Genomic DNA, 6341 nt, shown 5'->3' with positions numbered 1-6341 from the left:
TCTCCGATCATGAATACATGGAGAATGTAACACAGATTAACTGGACATTTGAATTTTTACTACGCGAAATTTGTAGAGATACCCTCATCCGTACCGTGTTTACGTTTAGCGGATAGTGACCTGCGTGTTATTATGATACGAAACCACACAAACTACATCCCGTGGCCATTCCATATCTGCCGTCGCGGCCCGTCGCGCATTGCCCGTCTAATTTGGAGTATACAGCAGATTTCATCATAGGTATACCCGCCCTCAAAATAACGTTGAATCAGTTCGTCTCTTATGAAAAATATTAAGGAATCAAACATTGTAAATAATATATTATTAACAATCAGTTCTGTGGGACATCGTGCAGGGACAGACAGAAATATTACATAGGCTATAGGCCTAACGTCAGGCCGTTAACGAGTAAAGTTACGTCTAGAGTAATTAAGTTATCAAGGAAAACAATCTACCTAACAAAAGTCTATTTTGTTAATTTATTTATGCAACAAAAATGGTATTATTTCATATACACGTCACTTTACCGATGTCAGTTTTAAAAAATGAAAGGATATTACTTCTTCTTTCAAGTGGAGTTCGGCGCAACTGCAAAAACGAATACATCTTCTGGTTCTACTGCTAAAATGTGAGTCAGACACGATGGATCGATCGATTAAGTACATGTGAAACGATCAAGAGTCAAAGTTAACAATACCACTGCGCAATCGTGACAAAAAAAACACGGGCGACGGAAAATGGCATGTTTGGAACTGGTAAATGGCAGAATTCGGACACAAAAGGCGACGGACGACGGGCGACGGCAGATATGGAATTCCATAGTCTGGCGCGCCAAACAGTGATATGTTTTGTTCTCTACCGCATTCTTTTCTTTTTTTTCGATTTAGAAACAAAAATGGATAACTGAAAACAAGTCGTTTTTCGTTTGTCAACGAGAAAAAGAAAAACTGAAAAATGAGTCGTTCCTCGTTTTTCCATTTGAAACGCAAACTAAATTAAAATAACCCAGAAAGTTTCTCAGTCTTACTATATTTAAAAAACAAAAAACAAGAATCAGTTTGTGTTCCCGTTCAGTGTGAGAACGAATAACAAAATAAATATATCGATACAGAGAAAAAATATAAAACATGTCCGTTTTTCATTTGTAATGTAAGGTACGTCTTTAGGCAATCTTGCAGGTCGCTGAAGTAGATGAATTAAACATGGTTGAAACAATGAGAAGATGAATTCGTCGTTAATAAAGTAAAAGGACGAGCAAAGCCCCCGAATTTTTGACAAACAATGTCCGAGGAAGTGCGCTGGTGATGCTATCCACAAAATAATATAAGCGGGTATAACTTGCTTCGTTTTGCTGAGTTCCCTCATGCATCACAATAATTCTAAAACAGTTACTCAGTTTTCCTTCATAAAGGTGCCTTTTCATTTGAACGTTTTTCTGGTGCGTTGCGTACACGATGCGTGCATGCGTTCCTTTTTCAAGGACAAAAATTGCCGTAATTATATTATAGGAGCGTTTTTTTACGGATAAATTAGAATATGGTAGGACACCAGGAGCCTAGCTACTTACAACTACGCCTCTTAGATCCAGAAAAGCAAAATTCAGATTAAAATGAAATTTTTGAGGATTCAGAACGACAAATACATTTCTTTCCTTATTAAAAATTTTTCGTTTCCAAATAGAAAACGAGAAACGACTTTTTTCGATTGCAGTTTGCCTTTTTAAAATTGAAAAGCAAAAAAAACTTTTTTCACATTTTGTTTTCAGATCGAGAAACAAATGATGAAGGAAACGTAACGGATCTTGCTCGCGACTGAGCAACATTGCGTGGCTAACAATTATATGAATGCTTCAGCAACAGTTTCACGGATTTTGCACAACGCTTGGAAGCGAACACAGCCTAATTCTTGAGCACTGATCGAAAGCAATGTATTCCAGTTCAGCCCAGCCGCACCAATACGACTCATTGTGCGATGCAGCAGGCAGTGTGAAGAGGCAGGTAGACGTGCTCTGATTGGCCTGCTACTTATTTACCGAGTTGAAGCCATGACATGTACATGTAATGCATATATATGTATTGTCTATAGTAGTAAAAGTACATGTACACTACACCCATCGACTGTCATTTACGGTCATATCCATGAACACGCACTTCTGGAATTCAAGTTAAATCATTTACATCTCATTATATCTGTCATCGCAGCGTGTGCAGAAAGTATTATTTATTACATTGCATGTTATTGTATGCATGGTGCAAGGTCAGCCAGTGACCTAGCAGTCTGGGTCCATGCAGGAATCAAAAACATTCCCAGGCGTTGGCGTGAGGTCTGGAGTGTTCAGTGATCACGTCGTGCATGCACAGCCAGAGGGTGAACATTCCCAGGACGCAGGGAGCTGAAGAGCACACGCAATAATCTGTGCACCTCCATAGCGGCGGGTAATGTATCCCTAAACCGCTTTCATGGAGAGTGAAAGGGAATGGCAGTTGTGAAGTGCTTGGACGAGGTTTTCCTTTTAACTTCACATTTCTGTGTACATGTACAACTTGTGCTTCCTGAAGACTTGGCGGCTGCTCGTTGAAGCATATTGTGCTATGGTTGAAGCCACGTCTGAGGACTGGGTCAGCCGTATTGCTTGGGAAGGATATAAGTGAGTGAGCATGAGACCTTGTGACCAACCAGACGAGGAAAGATGCATTTTATTTCACTCGGCAATCACATCCATGGATGCTCATTCTTTGCTTTATAGCTCCCCGGCCACTGTTAGTGGCCCATAATGCTGACTGCTTCGTGCTGAAGACGTATTGTGTCAGGACAAAGGAGATTTCATTGATGTCATGATGAGGAATTGAAGGACACTCTATGGTGCAACCACGTGTAAACTTGAAGGCTACGAGGGACCATAGGCAGTAGAGCAAGGAACAGACGGAGACAACTAGAACTGCGTCGCTCTGAAGCTGTTCCGCAAAGGACATGAAAATGCCGAGAGGCAAAAGGAAGAGCGAAGCAAAGAAAGGCGGTGCCAAACATCTGGGGTGCCTTGGGCACCCATCTGTTGACTCGCGCCAAGCGCAAATGGAAAGCGATGGAAATCCTACCGAGAAAAGATCGAATTTCGGGGAGGATGAAATCTTCTTTGACGCCATCGAAGACCCAAATCGATATGGAAGCGGATGCCGCGCTTCTGCTGGGGCGCCCTCAGTTGACAGGACTGAGAGCTATGACGGCATCGGCGAAACTGTATCAACGTCTCGAGTGATGAAACTCGAGAAAGATGTCACTAGGAGTACACCTTATTTCCCGAAATATTGTTTACGCATTAACAGATACAGCGTCGGCACCCAAACCACACCCGTAGATGGTGAAGGTGAAACACAAAATAGAGTGGCGACGCTTCAGTGGGAAGGGGTCTATCCGGAATACGAGATGGAAACATCACTTCACACCGAGAATTTCTCCTCCGAGTCTGATGATGGGGAATACAAAGACGCAAGGGAGAATTGGACTGACGATGTCCGAGTGGTGCAGCAGGGAAGCTTGAAAAGGGAGAGACCGAGGGTTTGGCCTAGAAGTTGCAAGAACCAAAAGGTCCAGGTCTCCTTCCCAAAAGAAGCTCACAAACAGAAAAGTGGCTTTCGAAACCGCCACAACGAAGAATTCGAGAGCGAAGGGCTTCCTCGTCAGCAAACTACAGCTGATCCAGTCCAAGTGGAGCACGAGAGTCCGTCCTGCTGTGCATGCCTGCTGCTTATAATCTACTGGCTTGTCGTGGTGCTCTTCATTTCATTCTTGCTGTCCTTGTTCCTCACCATCTTCCTCCTGTTCTCTCGAAATCACGGTCTGGGTATTGGGCCTGCCTTCCTGTACTCGGATGTGGATCTCATCAGGAATCAAGTCAATCCGTACTTGGACCTCCGTCATACGGGCCCTCCTCCAACATAGACCAACCATAAGTTTGAGATATATTTGCAACCATACGTATGAAGCCAAACCACGGTGGTTGTGTTTGTATTGCGCCTGCCCAATGTGTATTAGACTTGCGTTGCAACCGTTAGTCGTTATATCAATAGTAAAACACCATCAATTTGTGTGAATTGCGGTAGTCAAGCGGTTAGGCATAATGGTTTGTGATGCATGAGGTGTGGGTTTGAATCCCGGGTCAAAATTGTGGGCAGGGAGGTTTTTTTTAAAAAAAGGAAAATAAAGCCCGAATGTTATAGGAGCCTAATTTCACACGTGAAGTTTTAATGGTTGGTTGAGCATCTAAATGTCATGCATTGTGCGTGGTTGTGAACCGTGCTTTGGTTTCATAGGTGTGATTGCATATATAGCTCATAAGTTTGGCAATTTTAATTTGTGGTTTCTTGAAGTTCATGGACTGCTGCAGGCCGGTAGCGAAAGTCATTTGGACGACCTGCCACCTGGGCAGATATTTTCATTAATAAATGAAAACTTAATAAAAATGGATAAACGCATTCAGCTATTCGTGTACTTCATATTTCAACAATCGAAAGCAACCATGTTTAACTGGCCCCTTCCTGGACAGAATTAGGACACAATTTGAATCATGCATGCATAATTACTGTTGAAAAATGCAGCCCCCTCTCCTAATCCCCGTGGCATAATACATGTAAAAGTGTACAGTAGTGTGTAATGTGTTGTGTGTAATGTGTTTACTAATTACTGTTTCAGTCTGAAATATATTTTGCTACATGAAGTCGGCTGAACATGACTCTTTAAAAAAATTGTAATATAGTCTTTAATATTTTATCGATTATTTTCCACAATACTTGCAAATTATTATTGCATATTTTTGTTTCAGGAGAAAATGACGCATTGTACTTGATTTTAAACACAAAATATGTACATGGAGCAGTTTTAACATTTATAAATTTTTATCTTGAAACACTTTCCTTCAATATAATGTACTAAAAACCTAAAAGGCATGTAATATTTTTAAAAGCTTTGTTTTTAAATGCCTCATCCAATTCTGCAGAATGCTGACAAGCAAAATTTGACAAGATATATAGTGCACAAGTCTCTTTTCGTATTTTTGTTGCATCAATTGCCGTGTCCAGCTCTGGATCGGTGTAAAAATGGCATAATGATAATGCGCATGGCGTCATGTTGGCTTGTGAATACATGTAATTCAAGACACAAAGTATCAAAATCAAGTGAATTGGGACCACTTGGTTGGGTTGTAGCTGTATGGTTACACGTACATGTACATACCGCAGCCAAGTTAGGATGCTTCTGCCGAGGTTAATTAAAATGTCTCTATTCCCTGCAATTGGTTGAATGTTGATGATTCTGAGGAAAACAATTCCTCAGTAAAGTCAATAATTTTGCGAATATTCGGAACGGCTGATCTTGGAACGCGTTCCTGGTCTTGCATCCTTTACTGGTCCGTGTGAAGGTTAGTACATGTACTGTATAGTCGGAGATACTATACTCGTACGGCCTCTCGCATGAACTCCCTACCTGCAGAATAGATATACATTTTGCGTTATAAATAAAAATTCACAGTTTAAGTGAAATGTGACTTGTCTTTTCTTGTATATTGTAGCTAGCATGAACCTTGAGTACTCTTTTTAGCCTTGGGTATAAGCGATATCTTTTTTTTAATGTAAGCATTTCCGTTCAGCCAGTTGCGGTTTTCGGCCAAACTTAAAACTTCCAATAACGGATAGTGGGCGTCGCCGAGGGCATCCCGGTACCTTAATTTTCCCACCAATAGTAGACTGTCAAAAATCAGTGTTGGGATCAATGCTGAGACATTTTCATGAAGAAATGACTTCGTCTTAGCGAACAGACTGCCCTCAGTGGCAATGTGCCAAAAAATAAAAAATATGCACTTATCCTTTAAGTGGTTTACAGCAAACATGTCAATCAACTGGCGGCGCTCTGTGGTTAGAGTAATATATAAAATCTGATTGTAAAGTAGTTATTTGTTGCCTAAAATATATCGTTGGAATCAATTTTTAAAAGCAGGATATAGTTAAACATTTTCATCAGAAGGAGATAGCGAGTTACGTTATACATGTACATGTATTATCTTCCACATGCAAGAAGTTAGAAGTTTCACGAACGCCCCCCCCCCTTCACTCTCGGGTTAGGGAACGGGCCTTGGGTCTGTCCAGCGCTGTCTAGCTTGGGATACCGGGACTATGTGCAGAGTAGCACAATGCGAATAGCAACAGATTTTCAAAAATGAGGACACTGACACAAAACCTGCCAGAAGCAAACGTGGGCATTGCAATGAGTCGAAGTTCGTGATTTGAATTATCACTAGGTGAATGCGTGTAAAGGCCCCCTTTTAAATGGAAGAAAACTACCTGGTCTCA

Source organism: Acanthaster planci, linkage group LG01 (assembly GCF_054643075.1).
Source record: "Acanthaster planci isolate LZ-2023a linkage group LG01, COTS_SCS, whole genome shotgun sequence".
Lineage (NCBI taxonomy): Eukaryota > Metazoa > Echinodermata > Asteroidea > Valvatida > Acanthasteridae > Acanthaster > Acanthaster planci.
This window is presented reverse-complemented; position numbering follows the sequence as displayed.